The sequence below is a fragment of the Balaenoptera musculus genome, chromosome 2, assembly GCF_009873245.2.
Source record: "Balaenoptera musculus isolate JJ_BM4_2016_0621 chromosome 2, mBalMus1.pri.v3, whole genome shotgun sequence".
Taxonomy (NCBI): domain Eukaryota; kingdom Metazoa; phylum Chordata; class Mammalia; order Artiodactyla; family Balaenopteridae; genus Balaenoptera; species Balaenoptera musculus.
In genome coordinates, this window is record NC_045786.1 from 144552733 (window position 1) to 144570103 (window position 17371).

Here is a 17371-nt window from a genome sequence, read left to right on the forward strand (position 1 = left end):
TCAAGATAGCTAGCTTGGCAGGTGGGTGAATGATTTACTGAAATAGGAAACAGAGGGAAGAGCAGTTTGGAGAAAGGAGTAGAATAGGTGGGTTTTGTTTTAGTTGTATTTCACGTGCCACTAAATTATCCAAGTGAATATGTCTACTGGGCAGATAAAACCAAGTAAAATCCATAAATCCCATATGTAAACTTAGGAGCTCTGGCAGCCATTGAGTATACAGTGGAATGCTGGGGCTGTGTCAAAAATATTAAAGGAAACAGGTATGATGGATACTTTTATTGTCCCATCGTGAGCATGAGTTGATTTAATATTCTATTCTGGCTTCCTGCCCTTACTTGTTGAATAAAGACCTCTCAAAACCTGGTGTTTGGGACTTCCCTGGTGGTCCAGTGGTTAAGACTCTGTGTTTCCACTGCAGGGGGCACAGGTTTGATCCCTGGTCAGGGAACTAAGATCCAGCATGAAAAACAAAAAACAAAAAACCCTGGTATTTGTTATGAAGCAGATCCTATCTGTTAAACTATTCTAGATCATTTTCATTCCAGGCAGTTACCTGGGCTACATTTGAGAGAGGTGACTCAAAGAGGGTGGTAATGAAGTCACATTGTTTTCTAGAAACAACACAAACAACAACTAATTTTTTAAGTGTTTGGAACAGGGTAATGTCTAAACACCCTTTATAGCTGCCAGTCTCATAACTCCCACTTCTAAGCCAAATTCATCATTGCAAAAACTTAGGTGTTCTCCTAGGGAAGAGCCCAGCCTAAACTAGAATGATGATATCCCTTGCCTGAATGTAAGTTAGGTTGGCCTCTATTGTTTAAAAAACATAGTAGACCTTTGAATTCAAACTTTAGTGAGCTTCTTTCAACTCCAAACTCCTCTCCATCCCCCCATTTTTAGAAAGCACTGAGATGATTTTCTAGTTTGGCACCAAACTTCTCTATATTTCAGTTCATATCTCAGTTGCTCAGATATTGAGCTAATTACAGAAAACATTTTTTTCATGTAAACCCCACAATGATCATAGAGAGAATACTGGGGTTTAGAGAGGTTAAATAGCTTTCCCAAGGTCATGGAGCCCACATTCTTTAGCTATGCTGGCTTCCATTTTCTATCTATTATCTTAGTCTTGATGGTGACAATAACTACCACAAAAATAACTAACATGTATCAAGCATTTATTATGCTCTAGAAACTCAATGAAACACTTGACATGAATTTTGCATTTAATCCTCTCAGCAGTTTTATGAAGTACTATTGTCTCCAATCTTAAGATGGGGACTCTGAAGCCTAGAGAAGTTGTCACTTGCTGAATGCACACAGGTGATAAATGACAAAGCCAGGATTTGAACACAAAAGCTGGCTTCAGAGTCCTCACTGTAATCACTACACTTTGGTCAGGGTAGCCTCTGAGGTCCCTCTCCCACTACCTAACCCCTGCTGCCACCTATTCAATGATTCAGTGATTTGTTCCTGTACCATGGAGCCTTATCACATTTTATTTCACATAAGTTACATCATTAAAATTATGGGTTTTGAATGGTAGTGTTGAGTTTATCTTGTTTAACAAGTTTTTGTCTAGCTTAAACACTAGAAGTAGCTAAGGAAGAAGAAGCAGGTAGAGCCTGTCACAGGTTGGCCCAAGACCAAATTGAGGCCAAGAGGTTTAATTTTCAGTCCTGAAGGTACAGGGAAAGGGCTGAGTCTTGGCTTCCCACTCCACAGCTTGGGAGAGCCTAGTGCCTCCCCAGGCAGCAGAAGTCACCTTTGCCAGCAGGAGTCTCTGCTTCACAAAGCAAATATTCTACTTGGTTCTTCTTTTGGCTCCAGAAACACGAGGCTGGCTGGATTACCTTCTCAGGGCTCAGGAGGAACTCCAGAGCCCAGATTTACCAAGGCAACAAAATAAAACAATGCTTCATCTTTCTCTGGCTTTTTCTTTTAACTGAAAGAGGATTGGTACAATAGGCAACTATACTTTTTTAAAGACTTTTTTCCAAAAAATCCGGAGCATTGTGCTACCCAAAGTCTTCAAGCTAATGTGCAACACTTGGAAATGAACCCTTGGCTTGCTATTTTGAACTTGCCCCCTAGCCGTCTGATAGTCCTCAACTCATATCATGATAGCCCTCATAATACCTTTGTACTGCTCTTCCAGCCCCGCATTCGGGTCTATCCATTCTGATTCTGAATTCTTCACTAGACCTCTCCTCTTCTCCCACGTAGCCAACTCAAAACAATATAGTACCTTACCTTGTCAGCACAAAAAGTACTTGGTGAATATAGAATAAATCTATCAGCTACAGTACAACTTGGTTGCTGGAAAACAGAAGTAAAGAAAAACTGGAAAGAGAGAAAAAGGAAAGAGGTAAAGAAAAAAGGGAAATTGTTAATAAACTTTCTCTATGTGGTATAATATATGCTTTCACATGTTTCTCTCTTAATATTAGCCATAAGCAGCCTCCTTAAATCCCACCAGTGAGCCTGAACTTTGATTTATCAAGAAAGTTCAGAGAGCCCTGGATTTCTGGTCTTAATAGGTCAGATATTTTACAACCCCAGTATAAGATTACCTGGTACACATAAGAAACAGAAGTATAAATGAAGCTTCATGTTCATCCTAATTCTTTTTCTCTGCCTTACCAACCTTTATATCCAAATACCTCCCTCCCAGGCCTACACCTCAGCTCTGAATTTACTGACAAAGCCTTTGCAGTCTGTGAGTGGGAGGGCTGAGGCACAGTGTAAGGAAAGGAAATAAATAATGGATGATAAGCTTGGCTGGTGACAGATTGTTGCCACAGCAGCAGAATCTGCAGGAGTTTAGATGCAATTCTGCAGATCTGAAGAGATCTTGAGTACAAGAGAAGGGAAAGAAAATTTGGTCATCTTCAGCAGCTCCTTACGAGCCCACACTTCACATGTGGTGGTCACAAGGCAACAGACAGTCCCATAAAATCCAAACATTTGTGATGGTCAATAGTGTGATTTGAGTTGCATAAGAACAGTCACCTGCTCAGGAAAAGCTCTCTTCCTTGGCTTGAAATGTTCCATTCATTCATCAAACCTTGATGGTTTCCCAGTTCCAACATCACAATACCAGGGCAACAATATTGTACCAGTTAGGTACTCAAATTTGAGTGATTTGAGTAGAAAAAAGATAGATTAAAAGGCTATGGGGGGAGAGCGTGATGTCAGCATGATGGTGGACTAAGAAGCTTCAGGCCCTCCTTCCCCACAGAGACACCAAGTTAACAATACATGGACTAGACTACCTCTGTGAGAACTTTAGAGACAGTCAAGAAGCCACAGCAGCCAGGTCACTGTAAAACCAAGAAGAGCTTCCAACAACAGGGGTAGGTAAATTTGCTGCATTTGGCAAACCCATGCCTGCCCTTCCTCTGTGCAGCATAGTGCTGAGCAACTGGGAGGAAAACTCTCAGACCAGAGCTCCCTCTTAATATGGAAACAAAAGAGTGGACCATGTGTCCAGCATTCTAGCTTGTCTGGGGGTTTGCCTGAGGGACCGATTTCTATCTTGCCCGACTTGTACCAGAGTTTGGAATCTCTGAAAACGGACGCAAGCAGCATGTTAGAGCTGCAGACCACAGGTAGACACCAGGGGGAGCAATGGATCAGAAAAAGTTTGAGATGTCCTAGAACTTGCAGTTGAGCTGGTTGGTGAATCCACAAAGACTGGGAGAGGTGGTTATTTTTTTCCAATCCCAAATCCTAGCTAAATATTATAAGGCACACAAAGAACACTGGAAACATGGGCCAATTAAAGGACCAAAATAAAACTCCAGAAACTGACTCTAAAGAAACACAGAACTATGAGCTGTCTGGCAAGGAATTTAACTGTCATAAAGATGCTCAATGAGATAAAAGAGAACAAAAATAGAAAACTAAATGAAATCAGGAAAATGATGCATAAACAATATGAGAATGTCAACAAAGAGATAGAAACTATGAAAAAGAATCAAACAGAAATTCTGGAGCTCAAAAATACAAAAGTATGGAAAAATTCATCAGAGGAGTTCAACATTAGACTTGATAAGGCAAAAGAAAGAATCAGTGAGCTTGAAGATAAGTCATTTGAAATCACTGAGTCAGAGGCACAGAAAGAAAAAAAAAGAATGAAGAAAAGCAAAGAGAACATAAGGTACTTATTGGACACTATCTAGAGGACTAATATACATATTAGGGATTCACAGAATAAGAGAGAGAAATGGGCTGAAATCTTACTTGAAGAAATAATGGCAAAACTTCCCAAATCTGAGGAAATAAATGGACATACAGATTCAAGAAGCTGAAAGAATTCAGCTAGGATAGATCCAAAAAAAAACCACACTGAGATACATTACAAGCAAACTGAAGTCAAAGATAAAGAGAGTATCTTGAAAGCAGCAACAGAAGATGATTTATAACATACAAGAGCGCTTTCTTAAGATTACTAGCGGATTTCACAGCAGACACTTTGCAGGCCAGAACAGAGTGGCATCATATACTCAAAGTGCTGAAAGAAAAAAAAATCTGGCAACCAAGAATATCATACTCACTAAAACTGCCCCTCAAAAATTAAGGAGAAATTAAGACGCTCCCAGATAAACCAAAGCTGAGGAAGTTTAACCACTAGACCTGCTCTACAAGAATTATTAAAGAGTCCTTCAGTTATTTAAACTGAAAACTGTCATTATCAGTTTAAAATAGAATGCTATCACTCTAAGATGTTCTACGTAATTGCAATGGTAACCACAGGAAAATATTACATGAGGTACCTAGTCAAATTCATAAAAACCAAAAATGGAATGGTGGTTACCAGGGGCTGGGAGAAGGGGGAGGTGAATTGTTTAATGAGTATAGAGTTTCAGATTTACAAGATGAACAAGTTCTGGAGATCTGTTTCAGAACCATGTGAATATACTTAACGCATCTGAACAATACACTTAAAGAATGATTAAGATGGTAAATTTTATGCTTTTTACCACAAGAGAAAAAAGATTATGAGGGTGAAGGGAAAGTTCATGTTTAATGGGTATAGAGTTTCAGTTTTGCAAGATGAAAACAATTTGGGAGATGGATGGCAGTGGTGGTTGCATAAAAATATGCATGTACCTAATGCCATTATGTTATATGTATTTTACTCCAGTTTTTTTTTAAAAAGCACTGAACCCAAAATAACCAGTAAATGACCAAATCAATGAAATCACTTCTTTCTAAATTGTGTTTTATTCTCTCTGGCATAGCGCCTTCACATCCATTACATAAATATTCCCCAAAATTTGCCAATAGAAACAAGCAAAATACTGCAAAAAAAAAAAAAAAAAAAAAAAAAAGCTATGAGGTAGCTCACAGAATTACCAGGGCAAGACTCAGGGCTATGTAGGTAAGAACAGTGTCTCTAAATCATGCCACTAAATAAATCTGCAGTGTGTGCAGCATGCTACCAGCACCAGGTGCTGGATGCTGTAGCCTGCACCACCATCACCAGATTCTGTCACTGGCAACACTTCTCAAAGCAATCCATGACTCCTCCACGCAGAAGATTAAGAACCAATGGACCATACGGTAACTATTGACAGAATAATCTTATGGAAAACAACCTCCTATCAGCAGAGTAGCTTCAAAGCAATGTTCCAGGAACCAATGATATTTTAACATCTGAAAAGTGCATTGATAATACTTTCCAGTTTTAAAATTAGGAAGTTAAATTTACAGGAAAACAAAAAACCGAAAGAGCTTTGAGTTCTAAATTCCTTTCAACATCCTGAATTTCATCTGGCCTTTGTAATAAAAATGCATGCTTTTAGAGATTGGATCAAGATGGTGGAGTAGAAGGACGTGCTCACTCCTTCTTGCAAGAACACCGGAATCACAACTAACTGCTGAACAATCATCGACAGGAAGACACTGGAACTCACCAAAAAAGATACCCCACATCTAAAGACAAAGGAGAAGCCACAATGAGATGGTAGGAGGGGCGCAATCACAATAAAATCAAATCCCATAACTGCTGGGTGGGTGACTCACAAACTGGAGAACACTTATTCAACAGAAGTCCACCCACTGGAGTGAAGGTTCTGAGCCCCACGTCAGGCTTCCCAACCTGGGGGTCCAGCAACGGGAGGAGGAATTCCGAGAGAATCAGACTTTGAAGGCTAGCGGGATTTGATTGCAGGACTTCGACAGGACTTGGGGAAACAGAGACTCCACTCTTGGAGTGCACACACAAAGTAGTGTGTGCATCGGGACCCAGGGGAAGGAGCAGTGACCTCATAGGAGACTGAACCAGACCTACCTGCTAGTGTTGGAGGGTCTCCTGCAGAGGCGGGGGATGGCTGTGTCTAACCATGAGGACAAGGACACTGGCAGCAGAATTTCTGGGAAGTACTTGGCGTGAGCCCTCCCAGAGTCTGCCATTAGCCCCACCAAAGGGCCCAGGTAGGCTTCAGTGTTGGGTCGTCTCAGGCCAAACAACCAACAGGGAGGGAACCCAGCCCCACCCATCAGCAGACAAGCAGATTAAAGTTTTACTGAGCTCTGCCCACCAGAGCAACAGCCAGTTCTACCCACCACCAGTCCCTCCCATCAGGAAACTTGCACAACCCTCTTAGATAGCCTCATCCACCAGAGGGCAGACAGCAGAAGCAAGAAGAACTACAATCCTGCAGCCTGTGGAACAAAAACCACATTCACAGAAAGATAAACAAGATGAAAAGGCAGAGGGCTATGTACCAGTTGAAGAACAAGAAAAAACCCCAGAAAACCAACTAAATGAAGTGGAGATAGGCAAACTTCCAGAGAAAGAATTCAGAATAATGATAGTGAAGATGATCCAGGACCTCAGAAAAAGAACAGAAGCAAAGACCGAGAAGATGCAAGAAATGTTTAACAAAGACCTAGAAGAATTAAAGAACAAACAAACAGAGATGAACAATACAATAACTGAAATGAAAAATATACTAGAAGGAATCAATAGCAGAATAACTGAGGCAGAAGAACGGAAAAGTGACGTGGAAGACAGAATGGTGGAATTCACTGCTGCGGAACAGAATAAAGAAAAAAGAGGGCTTCCCTGGTGGCGCAGTGGTTGAGAATCTGCCTGCTAATGCAGGGGACACAGGTTCGAGCCCTGGTCGGGGAAGATCTCACACGCCACGGAGCAACAAAGCCCGTGAGCCACAATTACTGAGCCTGCACGTCTGGAGCCTGTGCTCCACAACGAGAGGCCACGATAGTGAGAGGCCCGCGCACTGCGATGAAGAGTGGCCCCCACTTGCCACAACTAGAGAAAGCCCTCGCACAGAAACGAAGACCCAACACAGCCATAAATAAATAAATAAATAAATAAATAAATAAATAAATAAATTAAAAAAAAGAAAAAAGAATGAAAAGAAATGAAGAGAGGCTAAAAGACCTCTGGGACAACATTAATCACAACAGCATTCGCATTATAGGGGTCCCAGAAGGAGAAGACAGAGAGAAAGGACAAGAGAAAATATTTGAAGACATTATAGTGGAAAATTTCCCTAACATGGGAATGGAAATAGTCACCCAAGTCCAGGAAGCGCAGAGAGTCCCATAAAGGATAAACCCAAGGAGAAACATGCCGAGACACATAGTAATCAAATTGACAAAAATTAAAGACAAAGAAAAATTATTGAAAGCAGCAAGGGAAAATTGACAAGTAACATCCAAGGGAACTCCCATAAGGTTAACAGCTGTTTTCTCAGCAGAAACTCTACAAGCCAGAAGGGAGCGGCATGACATATTTAAAGTGATGAAAGGGAAGAACATACAACCAAGATTACTCTACCCGGCAAGGATCTCATTCAGATTCGAAGGAGAAATCAAAAGCTTTACAGACAAGCAAAAGCTATGAGAATTCAGCACCACCAAACCAGCTCTACAACAAATGCTGAAGGAACTTCTCTAAGTGGGAAACACAAGACAAGAAAAGGACCTACAAAAACAAACCCAAAAGAATTAAGAAAATGGTCATAGGAACATACATATCGATAATTACCTTAAACGTGAATGGATTAAATGCTCCAAACAAAAGACACAGGCTCGCTGAATGGATACAAAAACAAGACCCATATATATGCTGTCTACAAGAGACCCACTTCAGCCTTAGGGACACAAACAGGGTGAAAGTGAGAGGATGGAAAAAGATATTCCATGCAAATGGAAATCAAAAGAAAGCTGGAGTAGCAATACTCATATAAGATAAAATTGACTTTAAAATAAAGAATGTTACAAGACACAAGGAAGGACACTACAGAATGATCAAGGGATCAATCCAAGAAGAAGATGTAACAAAAATAAATATATATGCACCCAACATAGAAGCACCTAAATATATAAGGCAACTGCTAACAGCTATAAAAGAGGAAATCGACAGGAACACAATAATAGTGGGGGACTTTAACACATCATTTACACCAATGGACAGATCATCCAAACAGACAATTAATAAGGAAACACAAGCTTTAAATGACACAATAGACCAGATAGATTTCATTGATATTTATAGGACATTCCATCTAAAAACAGCAGATTACACTTTCTTCTCAAGTGTGCACAGAACTTTCTCCAATATAGATCACATCTTGGGTCACAAATCAAGCCTCAGTAAATTTAAGAAAACTGAAATTATATCAAGCATGTTTTCTGACCACAACGCTATGAGATTAGAAATGAATTACACGGAAAAAAACATAAAAAACACAAACACATGGAGTTTAAACAATATGTTACAAATAACCAAGAGATCATGGAAGAAATCAAAGAGGAAATCAAAAAATACCTAGAGACAAATGACAATGAAAACACGATGATCCAAAACCTATGGGAGGCAGCAAAAGCAGTTCTAAGGGGAAGTTTATAGCAATACAAGCCTACCTCAAGAAACAAGAAAAATTTCAAATAAACAATCTAACCTTACACTTAAAGGAACTAGAGAAAGAAGAACAAACAAAACCCACAGTTAGCAGAAGGAAAGAAATCATAAAGATCAGAGCAGAAACAAAGAAAACAATAGCAAAGATCAATAAAACTAAAAGCTGGTTCTTTGAGAAGATAAACAAAATTGATAAACCATTAGTCAGACCCATCAAGAAAAAGAGGGGGCTTCCCTGGTGGCGCAGTGGTTGAGAGTCTGCCTGCCAATGCAGGGGACGCGGGTTCGAGCCCTGGTCTGGGAGGATCCCACATGCCGCGGAGCAACTCGGCCCATGAGCCACAATTACTGAGCCTGCGCGTCTGGAGCCTGTGCTCGGCAACGAGAGGCCGCGATAGTGAGAGGCCCGTGCACCGCGATGAAGAGTGGTCCCCGCTTGCCACAACTAGAGAAAGTCCTGGCACAGAAACGAAGACCCAACAAAGCCATACATACATACATAAAAAGAATGTAAGCAGAGAAGAATAGCATTAAAAAAATAAATAAATAAATAAATAAATAAAATTAAAAAAAAAAAAAAAAAAAAAAAAAAAAAAAACCCCTTCCCTGAAAGCCATCAGGGAGTTTGGGTCTTTGAAAAAAAAAAAAAAAAAAAAAAAAAGAAAAAGAGGGAGAGGACTCAAATCAATAAAATTAGAAATGAAAAAGGAGAAGTTACAACAGACACCACAGAAATACAAAGCATCCTAAGAGACTACTACAAGCAACTCTATGCCAATAAAATGGACAACCTGGAAGAAATGGACAAATTCTTAGAAAGGTATAACCTTCCAAGACTGAACCAGGAAGAAATAGAAAATATGAACAGACCAATCACAAGTAATAAAATTGAAACTGTGATTAAAATTCTTCCAACAAACAAAAGTCCAGGACCAGATGACTTCACAGGTGAATTCTATTAAACATTTAGAGAAGAGCTAACACCCATCCTTCTCAAACTCTTCCCAAAATTGCGGAGGAAGGAACACTCCCAAACTCATTCTATGAGGCCACCATCACCCTGATACCAAAACCAGACAAAGATACTACAAAAAAAGAAAATTACAGACCAATATCACTGATGAATAGAGACGCAAAAATCCTCAACAAACTACTAGCAATCAGAATCCAACAACACATTAAAAGGATCGTACACCATGATCAAGTGGGATTTATCCCAGGGATGCAAGCATTCTTCAATATATGCAAATCAATCAATGTGATACACCATATTATCAAATTGAAGAAGAAAAACCATCTGATCATCTCAATAGATGCAGAAAAAGATTTGACAAAATTCGGCACCGATTTATGATAAAAACTCTCTAGAAAGTGGGCATAGAGGGAACCTACCTCAACATAATAAAGGCCATATACAACAAACCCACAGCAAACATCATTCCCAGTGGTGAAAAACTGAAAGCATTTCTTCTAAGATCAGGAACAAGACAAGGATGTCCAGTCCCACCACTATTATTCAACATAGTTTTGGAAGTCTTAGCCATGGCAATCAGAGAAGAAAAAGAAATAAAAGGAATACAATTTGGAAAAGAAGAAGTAAAACTGTCACTGTTTGCAGATGACATGATACTATACATAAATCCTAAAAATGCCACCAGAAAACTACTAGAGCTAATTAATGAATTTGGTAAAGTTGCAAGATACAAAATTAATGCACAGAAATCTCTTGCATTCCTATACACTAATGATCAAAAATCTGAAAGAGCAATTAAGGAAACATTCCCATTTACCACTGCAACAAAAAGAATAAAATACCTAGGAATAAACCTACCTAGGGAGACAAAAGATCTGTATGCAGAAAACTATAAGACACTGATGAAAGAAATTAAAGATAATACCAACAGATGGAGAGGTATACCATGTTCTTGGATTGGAAGAATCAATATTGTGAAAATGACTATACTACCCAAAGCAATCTACAGATTCAATGCAATCCCTATCAAATTACCAATGGCATTTTTTACGGAACTAGAACAAATCATCTTAAAATGTGTATGGAGACACAAAAGACCCCGAATAGCCAAAGCAGTCTTGAGGGAAAAAAACGGAGCTGGAGGAATCAGACTCCCTGACTTCAGACTATACTACAAAGCTACAGTAATCAAGACAATATGGTACTGGCACAAAATCAGAAATATAGATCAGTGGAACAGGATAGAAAGCCCAGTGATAAACCCACACACCTATGGTCAACTAATCTATGACAAAGGAGGCAAGGATATACAATGGAGAAACGACAGTCTCTTCAATAAGTGGTGCTGGGAAAACTGGACAGCTACATGTAAAAGAATGAAATTAGAACACTCCCTAACACCATACACAAAAATAAACTCAAAATGGATTAAAGACCTAAATGTAAGACTGGACACTATAAAACTCTTAGAGGAAAACATAGAAATAACACTCTTTGACATAAATCACAGCAAGATCTTTTTTGATCCACCTTCTAGAGTAATGGAAATAAAAACAAAAATAAACAAATGGGACCTAATGAAACTTAAAAGCTTTTGCACAGCAAAGGGTACTATAAACAAGACAAAAAGACAACCCTCAGAATGGGAGAAAATATTTGCAAACCAATCAACGGACAAAGGATTAATCTCCAAAATATAAAATCAGCTCATGCAGCTCAATATTAAAAAAACAAACAACCCAATCCAAAAATGGGCAGAAGACCTAAATAGACATTTCTCCCCAGAAGACATACAGATGGCCAAGGAGGACATGGAAAGCTGCTCAACATCACTAATTATTAGAGAAATGTAAATCAAAACTCTAATGAGGTGTCACCTCACACCAGTTAGAATGGGCATCATCAGAAAATCTACAAACAACAAATGCAGGAGAGGGTGTGGAGAAAAGGAGACCCTCTTGCACTGTTGGTGGGAATGTAAATTGATATAGCCACTATGGAGAACAGTATGGAAGTTCCTTAAAAATCTGAAAATAGAATTACCATATGACCCAGCAATCCCACTACTGGGCATATACCCAGAGAAAACCATAATTCAAAAAGACACATGCACCCCAGTGTTCTTTGCAGCACTATTTACAATAGCCAGGTCATGGAAGCAACGTAAATGCCCATTGACAGACGAATGGATAAAGAAGATGTGGTACATATATACAATGGAATATTACTCAGCCATAAAAAAGGAACGAAATTGGGTCATTTGTAGAGCCGTGGATGAATCTAGAGACTGTCATACAGAGTGAAGTAAGTCAGAAAGAGAAAAGCAAATATTGTATATTAACGCATATATGTGGAACCTAGAAAAATGGTACAGATGAACTGGTTTGCAGGGCAGAAATTGAGACACAAATGTAGAGAACAAACATATGGACACCAAGGGGGGGAAAGCAGCCAGGGGGGAGGGGGCGGTAGTTTTGTGATGAATTGGGAGATTGGGATTGACATATACACAGTAATATGTATAAAATGGATAACTAATAAGAACCTGCTGTATAATAAATAAATAAATAAATAAACATAATGGTGCTGACATGGAAAAACAATGCACGCTTTTATATATATTATGAGCAATGGTCAGCTTATCTCATTTTATTTTTCTTTTGATAGTACACAAATGCCCCCTTTAGCTCTAGCAAATAGATAAGTACAATAAAAAAACAAATACCTATTTCTCTCTTGAAGTAGCCAGCCTCCAAAAATGTTCTCCCAATATTCCCTACCCCCTAGTATTTACAACCTGTGTAGTCCCCTACCACTTTGTACCCGGATTAGTCTGTGTGACCAATAGAATATGGCAGAAATTATGATAAGTCACTTCTGAGATTAGGTTTTAAAAGACTATGGATCTCTTACAACTCTCACCTAGGCAGAAGCCAGGTAGCACGTCATGAGGACATTCAAGAAGCCTATGAAGAGACCTACCTAGAGAAGAACTAAGATGTCCAACCAAAAGGCAGCAATGGACGTGGACCTCCCAACAATGATGTGAGTGAGTTTGGGACTGGAATCTCCTCCAGTAGAGCCTTCAGATAACTTCAGTGCTGGCCATCAGCTTGACTGGAACTTTCTGAAAGACCTTGAGCCAGAATCACCTAACTAAGATGCTCCCACAGATATTGTGGGACTGTTTAAGAACAGTAAATTATATTTTAAGCTGCTAAATTTTGAGATAATTTGTTACTCAGTTTTGGATAACTAATACATCTCTCCAGCAATTCTGTAAGGGAAAAAAGTTATGGGTGTGTGTTTCAGAAAAGGCTGTTAAAATGTTAAATGACTCCCAATGCACACATAAAATTATGAGGCACAGAACAAAGAGAAAAAAATCCACATACGCACAACTTCACATACCAACAACAGAGCAGGTCTCAGCATTTGGCTGCATAGGCTGCTGCCAAGCAGATAGAATTTGAGAGTAAAAAGGTTGTGATTAGCTCCAAATAGCTTGCCCTATTAATGTGAAATTTTACCAGTAAAGACAAATTTCGTTGGGTCTTTTTTTAAAAACTTTTTTCTATTTCCTTCTTTATTTTATTTATTTATTTATTTTGGCTGTGTTGGGTCTTCATTGCTGCATGCGGATTCTTAACCACTGTGCCACCAGGGAAGCCCTCGTTGGGTCTTATAGTATCAGGACTACAAGTCTGAGACCCTTAAAGACTGCATCAGGTCTTTAAGGGTCTCCTGAAAGGCATAACATCTTAAAACAATATTTATAATAGGGTCATGGCAAAAAACAAAATCTAACTCTAATGGTTCATCTGAGAAGACTTTTAATACTGAGACTACTTACAAAAGTATGGGCACGGTTATTGGAACCAAGAAAGAATGTTGAAGCATCCAGAGACCATCAAGAGAGGGAAGATATTTGGGCAAAAGGCAGAAATTGTGTTATCAGAGTCCACTGACAGGTGGACTCAAGGAGAAGGGGGCACTCCATCATAACTACCATAATGTCAGGACACGGCCACCCCCAAAACCATGGTTCCCCAGGGAGAGAGAAAGTGGGAAAGAAATTTATTCATCTCTCTCTTACCCCATCCTCCAGTCTCATGTTGGGGCTTTCCTTTGGGCAAAGCTGACCAGCAGCAAAAGGGCAAAGGAGCCCAGCTGGTGCAGGGGTCAGTCTCCTAGGGCAAAACCAGATAGAAAAAGACAGAGAATAGATGGTGAGGCATGGCACAGTATTAGAGAATTTCTAGATTCTTAAAGAATCTTTAAGGTCATCTAAGACAGTCTACCAAGCAGTCTGTGTAAATCCTCTTTACTTCACCTCCAGCAGACGTACCAAAACCTCCAATGGTAGCAAAAAGCATGGCCTCTGGAGTCAGGCAGACCTGCTCCCCACTGCCAAGTTGTGTAACCTTGGGCAAATTACTTAACCTCTGAAAACTCAGGTTTCCTCTTTGTAATGCAAGCATCATAATAACAACCTCACTGGGTTGCGGTGAAATTAAATAATAAACACAGAGGTGAGGAGACTGGGCTCTTCCCTGACAGGGAGCTGTTGACCTAGTTAAGCATGAAAAATTTGATTACCAGATTCACAGTGCTACCTGACTTCCAAACTAGTTGAGTGGTTCACCAAACCATCTTCGTTTCTACTTAAACACCCATCAACTGATGCCTGGTAAAAAACATTCTGATACATCCATATAAACAAATACTGTATAGGTATATTTTAAAATGTGGTAGTTCTATATATACTGAAATACAATGATTTTCAAGATAATACTTACAATTTAAGATAGATATGGAGATAGATAGATAGATCGGTAGGTAGATAGATAGATAGGTAACCTCTGGAGCAATTCACAAGAAACAAGGAACAGTGGATGCCATTAGGAAGGATTTGGGAAGACTGAGTCCAGCGGTAGAAGGAAATTTTAATTTTTATTATATAATCTTGATATCAAAAGTCTTTTGAGTTATATTCTTCTGTTTATTCCATTTTTTCCACAACCATTACAAAACTACAAAAAAAAATAAGACACAATTCCTACTTTCAAGTAGCTCTAGTCTAGTTGACAAAAAAGCAAGTAGATAACCATTATGCAGTGTAATAAGTGTGGCCTATCTGATTTTCCTTATTTAAAACTTGAAGACACACACGCACACACACCAATTGCCCCTTAAACTCCCTTTTTTTTCATTGCACTCATCACATTCTAACATCTTATATAATTTATTTATTTATGATATTTATTGTCAGTCTCCCTCCATTCTATGAATGTGAAAAATTTTGCCTGTCTTGTTCATTGATAGATCTCCAATGCCTGAAATGGTAAATTTTTTCAATGGGTGTTTGTTGAACTAATGTTGAATGAATAAATGTTATGTAATATAAAAGTATGAAAAAGGAGCTATCAGAACACAGCAGAAGGAACACAAAATATGTACATGGAGGTCAGTAAGGCTTCACAGTAGAAGTGACATTTGTGCTGTCTTGAAGCAAATCTGAGTGACTTTGCCTGAAAGGCCTAATGCTCTAAGAGCAAGTAAATGAGAAATACAGAAAGATGAAACACACAGGGAACTGGAAGTCCAAAGGTATAAAGATATGAGAGAATGACATGTATGAAAAACTGAACATATGGCAACAAGTATGGGTTGCTATTAATTGTTTATGATGGTGGGATGATGGGTTCTTGAAGATTTGTTACATTGCTATTTCTTCTATGTATGTTCAAATTTTTTCCATAACACAAAGTTAAGAATAAATGAATAAGGGTCTTCCCTGGTGGTCCAGTGGTAAAGACTCCGCTCTCCCACTGGAGGGGGGAACGGGTTGAATCCCTGGTCGGGGAACTAAGATCCCTCAAAGATTCCACATGCCGCAGGTTGCGGCTAAAATAAATAAATAAATAAATAAAGTTTAAAAAAAATAAACCTTTGTAAAAAAAAAAAAAAAAGGAATAAATGAATAAGTAAACCACTTTTGAAGAGTGTGAAAGAACTCTAAAAAATGTTTTCTAGGCAGGGGAACATGGCTGTGGTTACCAGCCACAAGTAACAGCAGCCAAACTAGGGTGGTAGTAGGTAGTAGGTGAAAAGGGTAAATACCAGAGAAGGAACATATAAGTCCATAGTTTTTCAGTTGTAAATGACAACTCAAACAAGCTCAAGTGTAAAGGGGAATCACCATTGGTTCACATGCTAGGAAGTCCAAGGAAGTATCTGGGCATTAAAAACTGCAGGCTCTAAGAACTTAATGGATACCACTAGAGCTTTGTCTCTCCCTCATATCCTTTTTATCTCTGTTCAACTTTGGTTTTCAGATAGGCCTTCCCTAGGTGGTAAGCAAGATGGCCATCAATAGCCCCCACCTCAAATCCTCCCAACTTAAAAAACCACTCTCTCCCAATGTCTGTATATATCTCTCAGGGAAAATTCTGATTCTCTACTTGGGTCATGTGCTCCTCCCTGACCAAACACTACAGGGTAGAGAGATGGTATGATATGATTGGCCAAGCCTAGAATAGGCACTAGCAGGAGAAGGTGGAGGCTCAGACACTCTTTCTGGTGTTCTGAGCACCCAATTCCAGTGCAGGGGAGGGGGAGTTCCACCCGACACCAACAAGCAATACTTCAGACACCAGCTGGGTGTCCTACAATTAGCCTCAATTCTGACGCTGTCTACCCAAAGATAGCATCAGACTCCACAGGTCCTACAAGACTGCCACCCCCCTCCTACTTCAGATGCCAGTCACAAGTCCAGGTTGTTACCTGTACTTCTGACCAACCAGCTATAAATCAGAGGTTTCCATGATCCCCCCCACCCCGCCCCTCATGTTTGATAAATTTGCTAGAAAGGCTCACAGAGCTCAGGAAATCCATTTACTCACTAGATTCCCGATTTAGTATAAAAGGATACAACTCAGGGACAGCCAAATAGTAGAGATGCATAGGGCAGGATATGTGGGAAGTGGCACGGAGCTTCCATGCTCTCTCCAGGCATCCCATTCTCCCCAAATCTCCGTGTGTTCAGCAACCCGGAAGCTCTCTGAACCGTGTCCTTTTGGTTTTCTTATGGAGGTCTCATTACATAGGCATGATCGATTAAATAACTGATCATTGGTGATTGGACTCCAGCTGCAACTCCTCCCCACTTCTCCAGAGGTTGGATGTCCAAGGACTGAAAATTCCAGTCCTCTAATCACATGGTTGACTCCACTAGCAACCAGCCTCCAGCCTTAGGTGAGTTCCAAAAGTCATCTCATCAATATAAAGAAAAGACACCTTCGTTGCTCTCATTATTCAGGAAATTCCAAGGGTTTTAGAAGCTCTGTGCCAGAAACAGAGATAAAGATCAATTATATATTTCTTATTATAAATCATAATATCTAGACTTCCCTGGTGGTGCAGTGGTTGAGAATCTGCTTGCCAATGCAGGTGACATAGGTTCGATCTCTGGTCTGGGAAGATCCCAC

General features: G+C 39.6%; 1 protein-coding gene across 1 annotated transcript in view; it reads right to left on the reverse strand.

Annotated features, from left to right (window-relative positions):
- MED6 (mediator complex subunit 6) overlaps positions 1-2276 on the reverse strand; it is a 49442-nt gene extending 47166 nt beyond the window's left edge. Inside the window, exon 1 of the mRNA XM_036844297.1 lies at positions 2260-2276. The gene's annotated coding sequence lies outside the window, so the exon portion shown is untranslated. The remainder of the gene's footprint in view (positions 1-2259) is intronic.
- Positions 2277-17371: the final 15095 nt, after the last annotated feature.